We start from the raw sequence: 19,830 nt of genomic DNA, 5'->3' as shown, positions 1-19,830 counted from the left end.
CAGACATGTTCCCTCTAGCTGTCAGTGTTGCTAAACTAATTACTGGATTTTCAAAACCCGCCACTAGCTTAGTACATCTCAGGTTAAAAAACGCGGAACACTTACAAAATTGTTTGTTTAGATAACTCTCAAAGGTAATAAAACTATTTAAGAGTGACTATTGAAACACATCATTCAAATATTATTTAGACATACATTCTCCCGATAAAAAATAACGATGACCTTGAAAAACCTATGAAAAAGTAACCGAACAAAAAGAGATTGTTCTCCTATGATATTCCTCCTTCGATACCATTTAAATTATGCCAAAAATATATTTTTTGTGCCATTAAAACTGAAGGAGATATTTAGGTGGGCTCCTTCATCCTGTATATGTATTATTCTGTCGCAGCTTTATGTTTTCGAGTAATGCAAATTACGCCTCGTAAACGTAAAAATAGGACTTTCGAGGGCGATCGCGGCCTATATCGATCTTTTATCTAGGACTTTCGAGGGCGATCGCTACTGAAAAAGCCCATTTTTGCATTATCGAGAAACGCGAAGACAGTGGAACCGAGTGAGCATAAAGCAGACAAGATTTTCGTTCACGAAATTTGTACACAAGGAACTGCAATTATGAAATGACGAGAATGCCGTGGCGCATCGACACCGGTTACAGTTAATTTAAATCACCAGCCACTTGACAAGAGCGGTAAATGCCTTGCACGGCGTTTAACCGCACGGTCATTATGCTATATTACATCCAATTTCTGTTGTAATCACGTCAACACAGAGACACGCGAAATCTAATTTCGATGGGGCGGTGGTGGTGATGTCGGTGGGCTGATAACGTATCAGCTCACAAACTAGGCGATCAAATAGTTCCGAGCCAAGTCGGTAGACGATTCCCTCGCTAAAAGCAGAATCTAAAGCACGGTGTTGTTACGATGTCGAGCTGTCAATCAATGCAACGTTCCTTCCTGTCGTAAAACGCAAACGAGACGCAGGTTTGCTGTATTGTAAAAATACGAGTCTCGGCAAACAGACGAAACAAAATGCAAAATAAAACCGTTCCATATCGACTGCAACAAAGCAGAGCTAATGGAAGAGACTGGTTATTTTAATAATACTGATGTGTTCGTGATGTACACGGTGACTCTGAAATTGTTGTACTTGAAAGAGGCGATTCCCGAGATTATTTGAAGTAACTATTTCCTTTGTGAAAATGTTGAAACGCGATTAAACGTGTTTTCTACATTTTCCATACAAGTCCGCATGAAAAAGTTGAAAAGTATAACTTGTAGCATTTTCTCTGTGCAATTCCGATCAACTTATCAATCCAATTGTTCTACAGTGGATAACAAAGGTAAGTTAATATTCATATTTTCAATAATGAAATCACGATAACAGTAATATTTATTCACTTATAAAAATAAACAAGTTGATTACATATCAGAGACACCACTTTTGCGGCAACTTTTCAGGATATTTTTGAATTGCTTTCTGATTCGGGAAAAATCGTCGACGTAGCAAACTTGAAAGGGTTGGTTTCTCAAGATAAAAGTCTGCTCTATCGCGTGGTATAGTCCGATTTTCCGCTGAACCCTTATTTTTTCAGATAAATTCAAAAATATCCTGAAAAGTTGCTGCAAAAGTGGTGTCTCTCCGTCTTTAATGATTCTTTAAACATGTTTAAACACTCATAATGTATTAGCGTTAGATATCACTGTGTTCGGGAAAGTCTACGGAATCTTTTGCTGTAAAGAACAATTCAATATCTTTTATAATAACGTCACAATATTTGTTTAAAATTGAAAAATATTTGTTTTTTCGAAGTCTTGTTTCTCAAGAACTGTTCGTCTGGGAGAAAAATTAGGGGCAGATTCGGAGAATAAGCGCATAAAACTCTATAAGTAACACCATCAAACTGTAATTGTGAAACAAAGACGCTGGACAGTGTTATTAAACGATACTTTAACTTACTTTTGGCACACCAAATTTTGTATATTTAGTATAGAGAGATCGATATCTTGATAAATCTTCAGATCACTGTGATTATCGTGATAAATTTTGTTTTCAACATTACCATTAAATATGTAATCATTTTTTTATAAGTGAATAAATATTACTGTTATCGTGATTTCATTATTGAAAATATGAATATTAGCTTACTTTTGTTATCCACTGTAAATTTCCATAAAATTTCGAATCGTATGGTCGATTATTAAAAGAGTTATCGTCTTTTCAATAAAATAAATGTCAATGTAGCTCCGACATTGCAATTAATGGAGACGATAGATCGCTCGTACATCACGTTTCCCTTCGTTTCGCTAAAAACGCATAAATACTATTTGTTTAACATTCTAATTCCGTTACATTGAACATCGGCGATCCCGTTACGCGCCGATAAATCCGAAAACAATCTCCAGCCGAAACGGCGAAAGTTGGCATCCCAGTAGTTTCGTCCGTGGATTTTAATCGCAGAAAATAATTCATGCCCGCCGCCGCAACGGGAACGACAACGGGAAGCAGCAACAATAAAAGCAGCAGAAGTAACATTATTATGAAACGTCGACGCGAGTTCGCCGCAATTTAATGCCTCGTTCCGAAAACCGTCTAGAACCGAGCGAGTTGTACCCGCCGCTCGTAGAAATTCCGGGAATTTATAATATTATTCGAGAGAAAATCCCGGATATTCGTCGCGTTTTCTGTTCCCATTCGTGTTGTTCGTAATGTTCACAGTTGTAACCGGGAACATCCGTAACGGCTGATAAAAATATCGCGAAGGAACGGCGCGGCGGCGCAGCCCTTCTTCCAAGCGCCGACTTCCGGGGAAATTGCCTCCCGTCAGAATTTAACCAGCATTCTGACCCGCAGTGAAAAATCGCGCTGCGCCCGTAAAAACAGCAAGAATTATCGGGGATTGTCGGAAAGTTGCGCGAGCTCTTTGCTAGCCGGCTCGTTACTTTTTCCAGCCCGAGCTTGAAACCTCTTTCCGCAATCCTCATCCGCGTTCTACAAGCACAATAGAGTCCCTCGAATCACCTAATAAGAATTTTATCGGACCAATTATATAATAAATATTCCGTTTTGTCGATCGTAACGAATCAATAGGAATTAGTTTATGCTATCGGCGCACAGGTTCGATCCAAAAATCAAAACAAAGCAATTTTGCAATTGAAAAAATTCCTCTCAACGTTTCGATCCAAGTGTGGATCATCTTCAAGAGAATTATTTAATGATTTTTAAATTGGGACACATTTTCTTTTTTAGCTATAAAATTTCATAGGATGAGAATTACGTAAACAAATGTACAATATCGTTGGAAAAGTATAGTTAGCTGTATTTTCGCTGCAGAAAGTATAATTTTCTGAAGACAATGTTTTCGGGAAAAGAAATTTTGCCGTACGAGGCTGGAACACCCAGAAACTCTGAGAAGCAAGTGTTGAAATTAAGTCGAAACGAAGCAAATGAATTTATAAAGAAACGTGGAGTTCGAGAAAATGGCAAAAAGATTTGTCTTCAATTAATAATAATAAATACAGATAAAAACGTATGTTTTTCTGGTGTAATTTCTCGAAGTGTCAGTGATTGTGTCTTTCACCTAACGAATGAATTAATCAGAATTTTCTGATTTCTCATTTCAAGATTCGAACGTTTTTCAGTGTTTCCGAGGCTGCTATTTAGACTATGTCCGGAGTGGCTAATACATTTCCAATGAAAATGAAATTTGTGGCAAGCCAGACAGGCTAGAACAGCTTCTGCATAGGATCGAATCGAAACGGGTTGGGGGGGAACTCGTTAAACGATCGCGAGAATGGCCTAATAAAATTCAGACAGCGTCGCGGCGCCTCTTAGAACGCCTCAGGAAATTTGAACGGCGCCGTGATTTCCCGCTTTCGTCGTTCAAGCTCTCAAGGTCTAGCCTCGGTAATTAGGATTTGCCGATTACACGACGACTCGTGAATCTCGGTAAATTCAACACGCCTTGATAAATCCTCCGACAGCTTTCGCTGCGTACCGTTCTCCCGTTTGACGCGGTATTGACGTTTATTATTAACTCGCTCATTACGCGAACATTTCATGCCCATGAACAGAATTTCGTTCTTTCAGGGGTCGAAGTAGTTCCTGAGCTTTTTAATGGTTCTATTCAACTCTTAACTGGATCTACAAAATGCACTTTGAAAATGCAATGATCCGATTAAATTATTTACATTTCAGAAATAGAAATAGACCATCAAGTAAGAATCGAGTAATACCTAATTTACTTAACTGGTACGCAACTAATTGTAAGCCTTCGTTAATACTAAACGTACCACGACCTGTCAAATGACCGGTCTAGATTTACTTATTTCACAATTAATAAAATGATAAAGATGCCATCATAAGAAACGATTTAGTAAATATCTTTATTGGAGCAGGGGTCGAAGGAGTTCCTGAACTTTTTAATGGTTCTATTCAACTCTTAACTGGATCTACAAAATGCACTTTGAAAATGCAATGATCCGATTAAATTATTTACATTTCAGAAATAGAAATAGACCATCAAATAAGGAACGAATAATACTTAATTTACGTAACTGGTCCGTAACTAAGCCTTCGTTAACACTAAACGTACCACGACCGGTCAAGTGACCGGTCTAGATTTACTTATTTCACAATTAATAAAATTATAAAGATGCCATCATAAGAAATAATTTAGTAAATATCTTTACTAGAGCACATGTTGAAATAAGAACCACGCAAAGTCTAAATAAATTAATTCTTGCCATTTAACTCGGTACGTTTAGTGTTAAAAGCATACGCTGCACTACCGCGGACGCCACAGAAATGGAAAACAACTGAAAACGAATAGCGCGTTCTTCTCCTTCTTTATAAATAATTTTAGTTCTTCCCGAATTTTCCATTTTTCCGTGATACTTTTCCAATTTTTCTTATCCTATAACCTAGTTCGGACTAATACGAACATTTTAAAAAATGAATTAGCCAAATCGGTCCAGCCGTTCTCAAGTGATGCGCTTACGAACGAACAGCATTTGATTTTTATTTATATGTATAGATGATCGGAACAACTTCCGTATTTTATTATTTTGCCCACCGCTGTAATATTCCTTGTTCTCTCGAATTTGGTAAGAACGCGTTCTCCACGGGTTCCGCGCGCATCTTCTGAAAAGGATGTAAAACAGAAGATCCGAAGCATTCGGCTGAGACGCAAGCAAGCATCGAGCCGAGAAGTTTCAGGAGTCGAAGAGGCTGCCGAATCTTCATAAAAGGAATAGTCGGTGTTTCAGAAGAAGGCAGAAAAAGAGAGAGAAAGAGAGAGAGAGGGATAAATAAGAGAGAAAAAGAAAGGAGAAATTTCGACGCTTGTCTTGCCACGCGTCCAAGGAGCTCCGTCCCCCCCCCCCCCCGTTGCGTTGGTCTCGCTTGTCTCCCATCTGTCTCACCGCGTCTCCAGTTGTACGTTCTTTATTCAAGAGTCTCGATGGCACTCTCCCTTTGATATCTTTTGTTTGGGTGCCCTTGCCCTTGCCTAGGCGCGTGCTCACCCTCTAGCACCGTCTCTACTCTCTAGAACTCTCTCGAGAAGTGCCTACACCACCCTCTCGACGACAGGACAGGGATATACATATACATATACATATATTCACCCAAGCAATGCAGCGGCGTGCGTGCATACAGATGGAACGTCTTGCATTTTCACGAGTGCATTCGAGAGTGCAGCCTGTGGCGACGACGGGGGAGAATGAAGAGAGGCTCTCTCCTGCGAGCAAACGCGCGCGCGCGCACGCACGCAAGCGAGCGAGCAAAGCCGAAAAACCAGACGGGAGCCTCGCCGAGAGAGAAAGAAAGAGAAGGGACGTTATTGTAAAGCCATGACACAGCAGGATTCTCTGTGATAAACGCGAAACCTCAAGGACTATCTACCTCTCTGCCACGCACTTTTCTTCCGTTGTCGAATTTTACCTGCACCCGACACGATACCCTTTGATTGGGGACGCTTAACCGCTTAGGACAGCGGTCGGCAAACTCATTAGTCGAAAGAGATATCCATTCGGATCCATTTTCAACGTTATTTGGAGGTCGGTACGTATTTTTTATGGCCTCTAGCAGTCATTTGAATCTAGAACATAAGGGTGTGGGTCCGAATTTGACCTTGGTCGAGCGCCGGTGTGGTGGTACCCTCACACAACGCTAGACATTGTATACGTACACGAGGTTGCAAGGGTTCCGCACTTTTCAAACATTTGGGGCCCCTGCGTAGTCACAATCGATAGATAAAAGACCCACCAGTTGCGGTCAGCTCCAAAAATGGCCTACTTTTGCGTTCTCGAGGCGTAATTTTCATAATTCGGCAGCATGCAGCGGAGTTCGACGAATATTGGGCGGCGCGACAGTGCTGCCACAGTCAAGACACATACATTTCCTTAAATATCGAGAGATTTAGGGTTTCTATAGAAAAAAAATTAAGCTGGCCGCATATTCAGGTACACATGCAATGTCAATGCAACCTTTATTATGTTAAACTATACGTGTTTAAACACACAGTTTGAAAACTACGAAGTACGATGGAACTCACTGTTTTACCGATTCAGTCACTGTATCGGTAAAACAGTGAGTAAAACTTCAGAAATACTCCATTAGCAAACTCATTAGTCGAAAGAGATCCATTCGGATCCATTTTCAACGTTATTTCGAGGTCAGTACGTATTTTTTATGGCCTCTAGCAGTCAGTTGAATCTAGAACATAAGGCGGTAGAGTCTTTTTCGGATTGCAACTAGAATCTTCCTAGATCTTGGGTCGAAAAATGGGTCTGCGCCCCCCAGACATTTTTTGTCCTTATTTGAGCAAATTTTGGGCTGGGTGTGAGGGCTCATTCTAAAGAGGAAGGTTCAACGCAGTGCGCTCTGGTCATCATAGCAGTCAAAAAGGTCTTTTAATCGACCAGAAATCGTGTGACAGGTCCTGTTGCCTAGGTCAGCGAAGAAAGCGAGAAATCTGAAAGGCGAAAACGAATTTCCGCGACAAGCAAAAGACGAATCCAGCAACATCATCGTCGGATTTTCCTCTAAGAGGCGACGACCATGTTCCCAGCTGCTTGTTCAAGAGCTTACAAGCTTTTACACGCGTTTACATAGGTAGCAGGCCACACAAAGATTGGACCGGGTCTCGCGTACTCTCTTTTACACCCGGTATTTGCTCTCGGAACGATCTCTTTACCCTCGCGCACCTTCATTATTCTATCAAAGACACAGACTGATAACCTTTAGTTAGCGGATCGCGCAACAACATCTATCTTATTTTCTTCCCCTTGCTTCCCCTTCCCCGTGCTCGTTTATACAGGTGTTGCATCTGTCTTCCGAAGCGCTCGGAGACCCATCAACTATGACCTCTTGCTACCCAGAAATCTGGACAGCTTAGTATACAAATGTTCATCATCTGCGAGAGAATTTATACATCCAAGATGTTGTGTCGTGAAAATAGTTTGGATGTGTGCAGTAAGGAGCATGACTGATTCCACACACTTTAAATCAGAATAACTTTTATATGAGTGGACCAAACGACTTCAATTTCTCTGTAAAGCTAGAAGAATTAGTTTAGTAAATGACGTCTAATAACTAAGTTGAAGAAATGCATTTGGTCGGAATTGTGAAAAATAATACTAAAAATTGGTTTTTTTACAACTTTTTCTAGCTGGCCCGATAACAAAAATTTAAAGAATGTGTTTTGTCAACTGGTATAAATTATGTACGCTCTGAAAATTTCATTGAAATTGGTTAATCGGTTCACGAGTTATAGACGACAAAAAATGGTAAAACTTGCCACTTTATGGTACACTAGAAATTACCACTTTTGATCGATTATAACTCGTACACCACTGAACCAATTGCAATGAAATTTTCAGAGCCTATATAATTTATACCAGTTGACCAGACACATCTTTTGAATCTTCGTTATTGGCCCAGCTAAAAAATTTGTAACCTTACAGAGAAATTGAAGTGGTCTGGTCCATTCATAAAAAAGTTGTTCTGATTTAAAGTGTGTGGAATCAGTTATGCTCCTTACTATATCTCGATCACACCGCGTGTCCTTACGTCAACTGTATAGCTGGGTGAGATGGTCAAAAGTAATAGAGCTTCCAAAGAAAACCCTAGTTTCAAGATGGTACTACCCCTACCACGAGGGTAGTTATAGAAAGAACACGGTTCAATGAATTATGCTCGATATCTTCCGTTCGGCTCAACAAAGAATTACGAAAAAATTCATGAATATTCTACCTAACAGCACACACAACACTGAATTATTTCAGAATTTTTGGTTGCAGAGTCGATTTTTAAAAAAATTCGGAAGACTAAAATCGCCGATTTTATATTGAAGTTTCTTTTTCAGAGTATCACGTCCATTTTATTATGTTATTTGTGTTTAAAAAAAATTGGGAATCTCCAAAAATTCCAAAAAAAAAGTTTTGGAGAAGCAGTCTCTTATAAAAATTCAAAATCAATTATTTCGACACCTCTCTACTTTTTTGTAGGTGTATTACAACATCTTTTTTCGTTCTTTTTATAATCGTATAGTTGCAACGACAGTATATGTCGTTGTAACACACGACTCTTAATATATGTATTTTAAATTTACAATAGGATTCGGTGTCGCGAATTTTTAACTGAATCGTATTGTTTGTCTAATTTCAGGTAAGTCTGTGCAGCAGCATTGTCAGCTGTTCCCGCAGGCGCAGACGCGTGTGCGTGAATCCTGGAGCAGGTAGGCGTGCGATAAGATGATTAGAACCAATTAGAAACATTTCCGGGCAAGTTTCAGCGGGGAATTTCCGCGGGGTGTGGCGGAGGGAATTTCCAGGCCCGGATCTCGCGGTTTCGAAATTGCGAACCATTTCCACGGGCTTTTTTCCGACGCGCGTCCTAACACCGGTAACTAAAGCCATCGCTAACTTTTAATACTCCCGCTAATGACCCTTTCACCGACGCTTAATCCGATTTCGCGTTTTTACGCGGCACTCGTCTCTCATCTACGCGCACTCGAACGGTTAATTGAACTAATTGAACGGGATTCCATTGGACCGGCGGAACATAATGTCGAACCGAAGCGTTTTTAACTCTTTCTCCGCACGGCTTTCATCCTGCAAAACCGATTAAACGCGTACCTTTTGTCACGGCCGGTAAGTGTACCGCGCGCGGCGGTTATGCTCGCTCGTGCAACATCCCGCGCCAATTTTTCTCTCGCCTGGGTTCTTCGACTTTTGCGTCCTGTCTTTTATCCTTGTGACACTGTTCGGACTTTTTAACGCAAAATAACTTAGAAGTTATACGTATATTGTCAGAATATGATCACTAGACTGCGGATCTTTATGCAAAATATTTCTTACCTGAATTGCAACAAACTGGAGTGAAATAGAAATTTATTTTCTTCGCTAAAAGTACCGGGAATTGATCAATGAAACACAAAATATGTATCGTTCATCCGAATTTATTGTATCGCCTTCAAAGTAGGCACCTTTCGAAATAATACACTCATGCCAACGAATAACCCAATCATCAAAACATTTTTTAAACGCATTTTTTGGAATCAACTTCAGTACTCGACCCGAATTCTCTTTTATGTCATCTATCGACTAAAAACGGGTGCCTCGAAGTGGTAATTTGAGTTTTGGAAAAAGAAAATAGTCGGCCCGAGACATATCAGGGGAATACGGTGGCTGCTCGATAAGATTTGTTGAGTTTTTGGCCAGAAATTCGTTCACAATGATAGTTCAGTTGAAGACGTTAATGGCTGGCAAAAATATTTTTGCTGTTTTAAATTACACCGGCACATTTTTCTCATAAATGCATAAAATCCGCAGTCTAATGATCACTAGACTGCGGATCTTTATGCAAAATAAAAATTTCTTACCTGAATTGCAACAAACTGGAGTGAAATAGAAATTTAGTTTCTTCCCTATTATATTTAGTAGGTCAAAAATAATATTAAAAAATATTTTTGCTGTTTTAAATTATGTACACCTATACATTTTTGTCATAAATGCGTAAAATCCGCAGTCTAATGATCACTAGACTGCGGATCTTTATGCAAAATGAAAATTTCTTACCCGAATTGCAACAAACTAGAGTGAAATAGAAATTTAGTTTCTTCCCTATTATATTTAGTAGGTCAAAAATAATATTGAAAAATATTTTTACTGTTTTAAATTATGTACACCTACACATTTTTGTCATAAATGCATAAAATCCACAGTCTAATGATCACTAGACTGCGGATCGTTATGCAAAATAAAAATTTCCTGCATCAACTGCGAGTAATAGAATAAAATAAATTTTATGATTTCGGCGCAAGGTTCGATTATTTATAGAAACTAGCAAATATGCAATTATTTAAACATGTTTCTCGACGTTCCTCCGATCGGAATCATTCTGCCAGTGGTTGTATATTGTTATATCATTTTTACAACCTGTTAAACACATTAAGAAGGATAATAAATGTCTATTTCGTGTTCGTTGCGATTCAGGTAGAAAACTTCTGTTTCCCGTAAAGATCCGCTGTGTCTATTTCATCGATATCGCGCGCTCGAAATAAATAAAAGAACTTATGCGAAATGTGGAGAAAATTCACGCGGCATTTCACGTGTTAATTTCGAACGTGACGAACAATTTTGTCGAACGCTTATCCTTTGACGCTGTTTCGCCGATGCGGTGGCCATTAATTTGTTTACACGGTGCGCGGTGATGACCATTTAGGCTGGCCAGGGTCGAATTAGTTGGACGGTGGCGCAATTGTTAGAGCCGCGGCATCTATCACAATACGCTCCGGTCGATGTTTTGTTTCGCTTAGTTCCGCTGGCTCGACTCGTTCGATAGTTTTATTGCTCGACTCTGTACGACAATCGGTCAAAGTCGTTTTTGAAGCGGGTGTATGTGTGTGTGTTTATCCGTTTACAAGAAAAATATCGCAAGTTCTCGAGACGGGAACGGTGCGGCGCGTGTTCCGAAACTTCGGAGCGCTCGAGTTTCCCCGAGAGTGCCGAGGCACATGCTTCTCGCAATGAAATAAACAAGTTCAGTCGAACGGAAGGAAAGTTCAATGGAAAAGTTGAAAGAACTAACGTGTTATCTAAACGGATAAATCGACACAATGGTTGTTCCGCGCGTAGTCGGGAGACAGGCCATTCAAACTATCGATAGAGTTGCCGACGTTACTATTTTCTACGCCAGCTATTATTTTCACGTCGAGCTTCTTCGTTTCCGGTTGCGAAATAATTTACCTGATCCCCCCCTCCGGGATCAGAAATACACGTGTGTATAGCAGGGTTGTTCTAGTAGTTCTCTTTCTGTCCGTGTCCTTGAAGCGCTCACTATTTCCGTGAAAATTTGCACCCGCGCGTTAAAAGCGATCGCAGGACAGCCGCGTTCCTCGGCGTCCGATGGAATTGAATGAAATGAGTGCAGAAAGCAGGGGAGGGTAAGGAGGTTTCTCGACACGGTAACGGTCGTTTGAAAACTTCGACTATTAAATTCCACAGGCGCGATTAATTTAATAATGCCGAACACGTAGCCGGGGTACGTTCAATGGAGTTTCACGTCGAAGAAAACAAGAAACCAGCAAAATTAATGGCCAAGAAACTTGGTTACCGATTGCCGAACACTTCTCGAATATTCGTATGCCCGCGACATGCAAAATATCGGGTGAATTTCCTATTAAAATTGCTGATAGGCGATCGCAATTTATTTATTCGACGGTCCAAAAGAGTTGAAACGAAATTGTCTGGACCGAAAAGTCGGATGAAAGCCGATTTCAAAGTTTTGCGTATGTCGTACCGAGGAATAAGACTTCAGTATTGTTTTTCTTTTTATTTGTACCCGTGAAACACTCTATTTTCAAGTATTTTAAGTATTTCAAGTATATGAACTTTTCACGTTGACAATTATTCATTGTTATGCAGTCGTTAAGCTATTATTGCTGAATCGATATTTACTGAATGTCGAAAATTTCAAGACACGTTCGAGCCTCTGTATCGGCGCAAAGGGTGGCCATTTCGAAACTTCTTAAATATATGAATACTAAAGGTCCATGTTATGGTTGTTATTATTTGGTTTTTCAAAATTCGTCAATTTGACAGAATTATAATAAGAAATGATTAACTCCGTTATTACTTGTCACCCTGTACATACCATCGTCTCACAAAAAATTAGCAAAGTCGAAGTCGGACACTTGGGGTCGTTCGTACAGTGGGTGTACAAAGTATTCGTACACCTTTTAAAAACTAATAGCTTTTTTATAGTTGTACCAAACGACCTGATTTTTTAGAATCAATTAGAAGCATTGGTTTACGAAATGATGTGCAAAAAAGATTTTTCAGAAATTATCATTTACAAGGTTACATACAAAAATGAAGAAGGGACTTTTTCAAACTTTTTTATTAGAGCCGTTAAAGAAAATTTAAAATATATCTTTTGTAGATCTAATAGTAATTACACACATGCTGAAAATTTCATTCAAATCGATTATCATACACACGAGCTACAAGCGATTAAAAATTGTGAAAATCGTAGTTTTACACGACTTTTGATCAATTTCTCCTTCAAATCCACAGAATCGTACATCTTTCGATCCGTGTCATTTTTTCCTACGTCAACCGATTTAGATGAAATTGTCAGCATGTGTATAACTGACATAGATCTACAAAACATATATTCTAAATTTTCATTAAGTGCCCAAATGAAAAAGTTTTAAAACATGCCTTTTTTATTTTTGCCTGTAACGTTGTGCGTTATAATTTTCGGAAAATCTTGTTTGCGTATCACTTCGTAGACCAATGCTTCTAATTGATTATAAAAAATCAGGATGTTGGGTACAATTATAAAAAAGTTATTAGTTTTTAAAAGGTGTACGAATGCTTTGTACACCCACTGTATGTCAACAATTCAACTTCAACAATTGATTGGATTTATTAGAACTTTGTCAGAGATCAGGCGAGCACATTTATGCGTGCGACAGTGACGCCGATTTCTAAAATAAAAAGGAATCTCGCAACGAGAAGAAAGCTCGCGTCGAAAGGGTTCACAGATTAGTCGACTGGACGCGCGTATCGATCCCACAGGGAATAATAAATCGTCGGGCGGAATCATAGTAAATGATCACGCGGCAGGCTGACGGGGTTCGTCTTCCGGCCGGTTAAATCTGTCGCAACGTGGCGACATCGATTCGATTTTCAACGCGACTATCGCGCGCGCACATTTCAGCCTCGGCTTCAACATCAGCCTTCAGCTTCAGCCCGAATGAGTCCGGATTTTGTAAACCGTGTTCCGTCATTTGCCGCGAATCAAATCGGCCGGCTTGGCCAGTTTCCACGTAGCAGCCTTCAATCGGGTTTGCCGGGTAAAACCTGCCAGGAAATGCTAGACGAGGAACCACAGATTTATGGACAGCACGTGTCCCTGAATTTCGGTTTCTCTGCAATTTTACGGACAAAGGAAGGACTGATGCGCGTTAAAGACGACAAGCTGGAATTAGTTGTGGAATTCAAGCGAATGTTATTCGCGGACTACATTTTGTGTGTCCTCGTGTTTTCAACATTTCCGAGCTGTGCTTGACCATTTAAAACATTTCGAAATATGCCGGTGAAACACTGGCGTACGCGGAAACGCAACATGTGCAAACTACGGTGGCAATAAGCGGCCAGATCTTTATGCAAATTCCCATTCTGGTGGATTATTTTATGAACGCCGGGACGGTGGAAACGTTTTCTTCGTAATTTGGACGACTTCTCGTGGTTAAAGTGGAAAACAGCGGTATCAAGGGACTATCGTAGAGGTTGAGACACCTCTAGTAGCACAAAATATTGTGTAGACATTCATATGGTATTAAAAGGAGATCCAATCTGTTTCTAATATTCAAATATTCGTACAACATTTATTTCACATTAAGTAACAAATATTTTTATTCAAATATACAGTAAATATTTGTATTTCATGATACGAGAAAAATATGTTTTCCACACGTAATATTTAATATCGTATATTAATTATATATTTTATAGTATAACGTTTATTTAATTTCGGGAATAGAATATTTTTTCCTAATGTACAGGTAATATTTATTTTATAGTATGAGAAAGATATTTCTTTCTCAATGTAAAATGAATTATTTAATATATAATATTAGATGTTTTTGTAATTCTTTATTTCATATTAGAAACAGAATATTTTTTCCTAATGTACAGGTAATATTTATTTTATATTATGAGAAAGATATGTCTTTCTCAATAGAAAATGCCTCTTCAATGAATATTAAAAACAGAATATTTTTTTCCTAATTTTCAAGAAATATTCTATATTTATCATAGAAAAAGTATTTGTTCCATAATATGGAAAAAATACACATTTCATATTATGAATTAAATATTGGCTTCAAATATAGAATAAATCTTTATTCAATAGTAAACGTAAAATATTTACTTTCAATTTTTACTTTGAATGTATGTTGTGCGTGTTTACTTATTCGATAGAAATTTACATCAAATCTGTCCAATCTGTTTTTAATATTTAAATACCGGGTGACTCACGAGAAACAGCCCACCTAAATAGTTTCGTTATTAGAGACAGAAGAAAATGCTACGGAGAAAAGTAAAGTAAATATTTAAAAAATACGGACCGACTATTCATGGAATATAACAGAAATATTTATTTTACATTTTCTAAACATTGATTGTATATTTTCTGAATATTTACTTTACATATTTTAAATATTCCTGTATGTACCTAAATGTTTCCTGTATCTGCATATAATATCTCATCTAATATTCCTTTCATATTATTAAAAAGTGCGGCTTGAAAAATATTATTTTAATATCTGAAAAAAATGTTCAAACAATATTTCGTGCTACTAGGTTAATATTTTGTTTCTTGCAAAGTATAATAATAGCGTTGACGGATAAAAAGTTACAGCCAATTTCCCAAAGACAATGTTTTTGGCAAAAAGAATGTTAAACTCAGTCCTCCTTAGATCTTTCAGCATAGCAGAACAAGACTTTCATTTCTGACTGATTTTCAAAGTCGATTTTCTCGGAAACAAAGTCTGAAAACATTGTATTCCACATTTTCGACTTTTCCCATGTAGATTTATCCTCTTTCAGTTACTGATCAGCCTGTATACAGCGAATTAGGTTGAATTCACGCGGCATTCTAACACAAAGTTCTGCAACACGGGAACCGTTTGTGGAGGTGGATCGCGACAGAGAGTTTCGCGGAATTTTTTCATCAATTCGAAACGGACGTGCCGGACCGCGGACAGGTTCGTCACTGTTTAGACAATCGAGTGATCAAATAAATACTGTTAACGACTAGCCGGACGCGAACGATTGTCCGTTAATTTGGTTAGAATTTCGCCAGCTGATATACGTCCGGTTCTTTTCGGCTCGACCCGGGGAACGGCAATAAACTGCGAACGAAACGGCGAAGGAAATAAAAAGTGACCGTGTACGCGTAGCACGAACGTGTCCGAATTTCCCGATATCGGTGAAGTAAGCACGAAAGATTAATTCGTGGGGTCAGGAAAACGTCCTCGACAGGATCATCGATCGACCAAAGGGAAAGAGAGGGAGAGAAAGAGAGAGAAAAAGGGAAATGTAGAGAGAGAGAAAAAGAGAGGGAGGGTGGGGGAAAGGAGCATGGCCTGGACTTTCCATAGATTTATTTACCAGTGACAATAGAAACACGGAAAGGGGCTATCTCGGAAACGAAACTCTTTCCCGTTCTGGCCGTTTCGTGATCGATACCGGCGATGCCCTTCATCGAAAGAGATGTTCTTTATTATAACACGAAAGTAAGATGAAAAAAAAAACAAGTTCTGCTGGAAGCAATGAAGAACAATGGCTCCAATAATTTTAATCCTTTGCACTCGAAGCAATTTGAATTCCAAAATCGAGATATTTGTTTCAACTCGGATAATTTTTGTTCCGTGTAATCTTTTTTACATTGTGCACGTCAAATTAGACCTGTCTTCTTATATACAAAAGTTGAGCTTTTTACAATTTATAGAACACAGACAAACTTAATAATGTTGAAACTGTTTTGAATAATGAAATGGCAATTTTTAGTGGCGCCTCAGACTCGCCATTCGAGTGCAAAGGGTTAAACTCACGCATACATATAGGGAAAGCAAAGCTTCGCAGGATCTTACCTACAAGTTTGAAATGCAGTAACGGAATTATTGAAAAATCCAGAGAAGCTATCTGAACACTAAAAATAAAAATTAGGAGTAATATCTTTAATTTATTGTTTAATCTAATCTAGTTTTTTGATTAATAAGTTTAAACGAGAATTATTGGCGAATACAGCTGTAGGTTATGTTGTAGCGGAAAATTCAATATTTATATGCTCGCCACTGCGTTTGCCTACACATCAGTGTCGCCAGGGGAGGTAGCACGAATTGAGGGGAAACCGTTACCCCCTCTCGTAGAAGGGGAAGGTAGAGTGGGGACACAAATCTTGATCTGGCGATACATACTGGTCATATCTCACTTTTGCAGTGACATCTGGTTTTCGAGACCTTTCGCTTACGGTCGTCGTCTACGCCGTAAAACGCATTGCGCGGCACGGTTGCGATGGCCATTCATTCGACTGTACAGGCTGGATCAAACGAAATGTTGCGACCCGACCTCTTTGAAACCATAGCGATCATTTCGTCTCATTTGGTAGTGCTAGTATTAATTAAACCGACTTCGAAAAAAACGCACTAAAAAGTATAAAATAATTTCCATTTAATTTATGTGAATATACACACGAACTTAAATACAATACAATCTTTTCGGAGGCGGCGAAAATATCGAACGACAATGCCTAACAATTGTTTCGTCGTCGAAGCGAATGCACACTGACTTTCGAAGCCATAATTGACAGAAACGTATAAAAGAAAAGCCGATTCCCGGCTTCCGTCGCGTCGTTAGTGATGATGAAGGAAAATTCTCCGGGGACGAGAGCTCGCGTAAAAATTAATTAAAAATGATAGTTGCGGTTTGACGTTACTGCGCCGGGTTTACGACTGTGTCCCAACAGAGTAAGGGTTTACGATCATATTGTTCCGCGAATCAACGATGGAATGTGGAGCGTGCGAAACGCGGCCGCGTGCTTCGTACACTTTATCGACTCCGGACCAATACGTTCTAATATTGTTCAGTTTTTTTAATTGTCCGGCATACAGTGCGTCCGCGTTTAAAGAGTGGATGGGCCAATTAATTCGTTCTAGCTATATGATCCCCTAACTTTCCAACATTCTTTAATCATAGTGTATATCTACCTATTACTGCGGGTGATCTACGATCTATTATACTCCGTCTGTCCCAGAATAATAGTATCAGTTGATGAATTGAATTTGTCCCATAAAAATAGTAGCATACGTTCGTATATTTCGAATTCTAATCCGCAGTAATGGGTACGACGTAATTGGCACATGGCTCTTTCTCGTTCTCAGTGGTACGTACCAAATGTTATCGATTTTATCCACCACAATTTGTTTTGCATTCAAAACAAATCATTCTTCCACAAAATGCTCACACATATTATTGTTCCATGATAAATTAGGAATAATCATAGATTATATACACAATTGACAAAAGTTTAAGACTGCTCTAAAGACGAGGATAACTTTTTTAATATTGTACTATACGATTTGAACTTTTTTTGGGAAGCTAGACCAATTAGTTTACTCAAGGATGTAAAAGAAATTTTTTCAAAAATTGCAATTGATCGGAATTGTTGAGAAAATACGAAAAGTTGAATTTTTAACTTTTTTATGGGGGCCTATATTGAAAATTTAAAAAATACGTTTTGTGGATCTTTGTCAATTAGATGCACTGTGAAAGCTTCATCGAAATCGGTCGACGTTTGTGGCTCATTGCAACGTCGACCAATTTTGACGAAATTTTCAGAATACGTTTAATTGACACAGATCTATACAAAATGTATTTTTTAAGTTTTCAATATAGGCCCACATAAAAAAGTTAAAAATTCAACTTTTCGTATTTCTTTCAACAATTCCGATCAATTGCAATTTTTGAAAAAATTTCTTTCCACATCCTTTAGTAAACTAATTGCTCTAGCTTCCCAAAAAAAAGTTCAAATCGTATAGTACAATATTAAAAAAGTTATCCTCGTCTTTAGAGCGGTCTCAAGCTTTTGTCCGCTACTGTAAATAAAAATCAAATGCTGTTCGTTGGTAAGCGCATCACTTAAAAACGGCTGGACCGATTTGACTAATTCTTTTTTTAAAATGTTCGTATTAGTCCGAACTAGGTTATAGGATAAGAAAAATTGGAAAAGTATCACGGAGAAATGGAAAATTCGGGAAAAACTAAAAGTGCTTTTAGAGAATCATATTTCAGTACAACAACAAAAAACGAACGTCATAGCTTTTGATCAATATTCCAATAGAACGTCGCAGCTTTTAATCAATATTTCAATAGAAATTTACATTATCGACGTCTGTTTGCATTATCGACATTATAAACATTCGCCAGTTAGTTAATTTCATAGACATATAGAGATAGACTGCGCGGCCTGAACGAAGCGCTGAAGCCCACAATGGCGGCGTGCGAGAGAGAGAGAGAGCATTAGCCGGGGTCCATAGCGCTCTCTTTCTATATGATGTGTCGACACATCAATTAGAAAGAGAGCGCTATGGACCCCGGCTAATGCTCTCTCTCTCACTCTTTGTACCGCGCGCCGCCATTGTGGGCTTCAACTCGCCCATAAGACGGCGCAGTCTATCTCTATATGTCTATGGTTAATTTCGATTAACAATTTATTTCGTTACGTACGCAAATGTCGTTTGACAGCTTAATGTAGTCTGACAGCACAACAATCCTACTCGTATTAAAATAAAGTAGGATTGAATCATGATTCCGCAGTAATCGATACAATTGTCCTAAAAAAAATCTGTCCCTCGAGCCCTTTGCACTAATTCTGAGGCTCTGAATTCCAAACTTCAGTTTTCCGACTTTCGTTGAACGCTGGTCGCACCGTGCGTCGCGTCAGCATGTAATCCGTTAAGAGGAAAAAGGATCCGAGTATGCGTTGCATAAATCGTATATAGTATATGTATAATAGATCGGTAGACGTGATGAACGGTCTTTGTCAAAAGCAGGCTTTGTCGAAAACAGAATTCCCGGGGTTCGGCACTCCAATCCGTGGCTGTCACGGGCCGGTTCACTCGATCTGGGAGATTCTCCCACTGTCGAAGCTCATTGACACTGCCGGCACAGTGTTGAATGCCACTCAGCTACGGGACGGCTCTCTATAATCTGTCGATCACACGGGTTCCGGAGCAAAGCTTCGAGAGCTTTTTAGCTGTGACTCGAGTGATTGGATTCGTGATCGAGGGAACGTGAATGCCAACAGACGGAACAGAGGAAGGGGAGATGGATTTTTATTCGACTGATCGTGAGTGCCATTCTCGTGATCTTCAGGGGTCTTCTTCCACGGGCACAATCGAAAAATTATGTATGACTTTTTCATATTTTTTTCCCGTTTTTTTAACACGTTCGCTACCAGAGCATCTGTGTTTCGCTAATCTGTGCTTCATACCAGGGTATGAAGGAATGTTTGGTTCTTGAAAATTCTCCTTGACCGTAAATGTCACGGTGACATTTTTTTTACTGCATTGTATTCTACGTATTTTGGGGATAAAAAGTGTCATTCCTTTTTAACTCTTTTCGCGTAATGTTATGAACATTTAGAGATCATTATGTTGTGCAATATAATATATTTCCTTGTAGTACTAAATATTTACAATTTTTGCTAAAACAATTCACCCCGAATTTCTAGAAATCAAGATTATAAATG

At 38.9% G+C, this 19,830-nt stretch overlaps 1 protein-coding gene across 3 annotated transcripts in view; it reads left to right on the top strand.

The window, feature by feature from the left end:
- The window catches only part of Mmp2 (Matrix metalloproteinase 2), a 187,833-nt gene that overhangs the window by 131,472 nt on the left and 36,531 nt on the right, over nt 1-19,830 (top strand). The window contains exon 2 of one of the 3 annotated variants that reach the window (XM_076426244.1): nt 8,674-8,743. The exons of the other annotated variants lie outside the window; for them this stretch is intronic. The gene's annotated coding sequence lies outside the window, so the exon portion shown is untranslated. The remainder of the gene's footprint in view (nt 1-8,673; nt 8,744-19,830) is intronic. 3 annotated transcript variants of the gene reach the window in all.

The sequence above is a fragment of the Lasioglossum baleicum genome, chromosome 6 (genome assembly GCF_051020765.1).
Source record: "Lasioglossum baleicum chromosome 6, iyLasBale1, whole genome shotgun sequence".
Taxonomy (NCBI): Eukaryota; Metazoa; Arthropoda; class Insecta; order Hymenoptera; family Halictidae; genus Lasioglossum; species Lasioglossum baleicum.
Note: the sequence above shows the minus strand (reverse complement) of the source record. Positions and strands in the feature narration are given on the sequence as shown.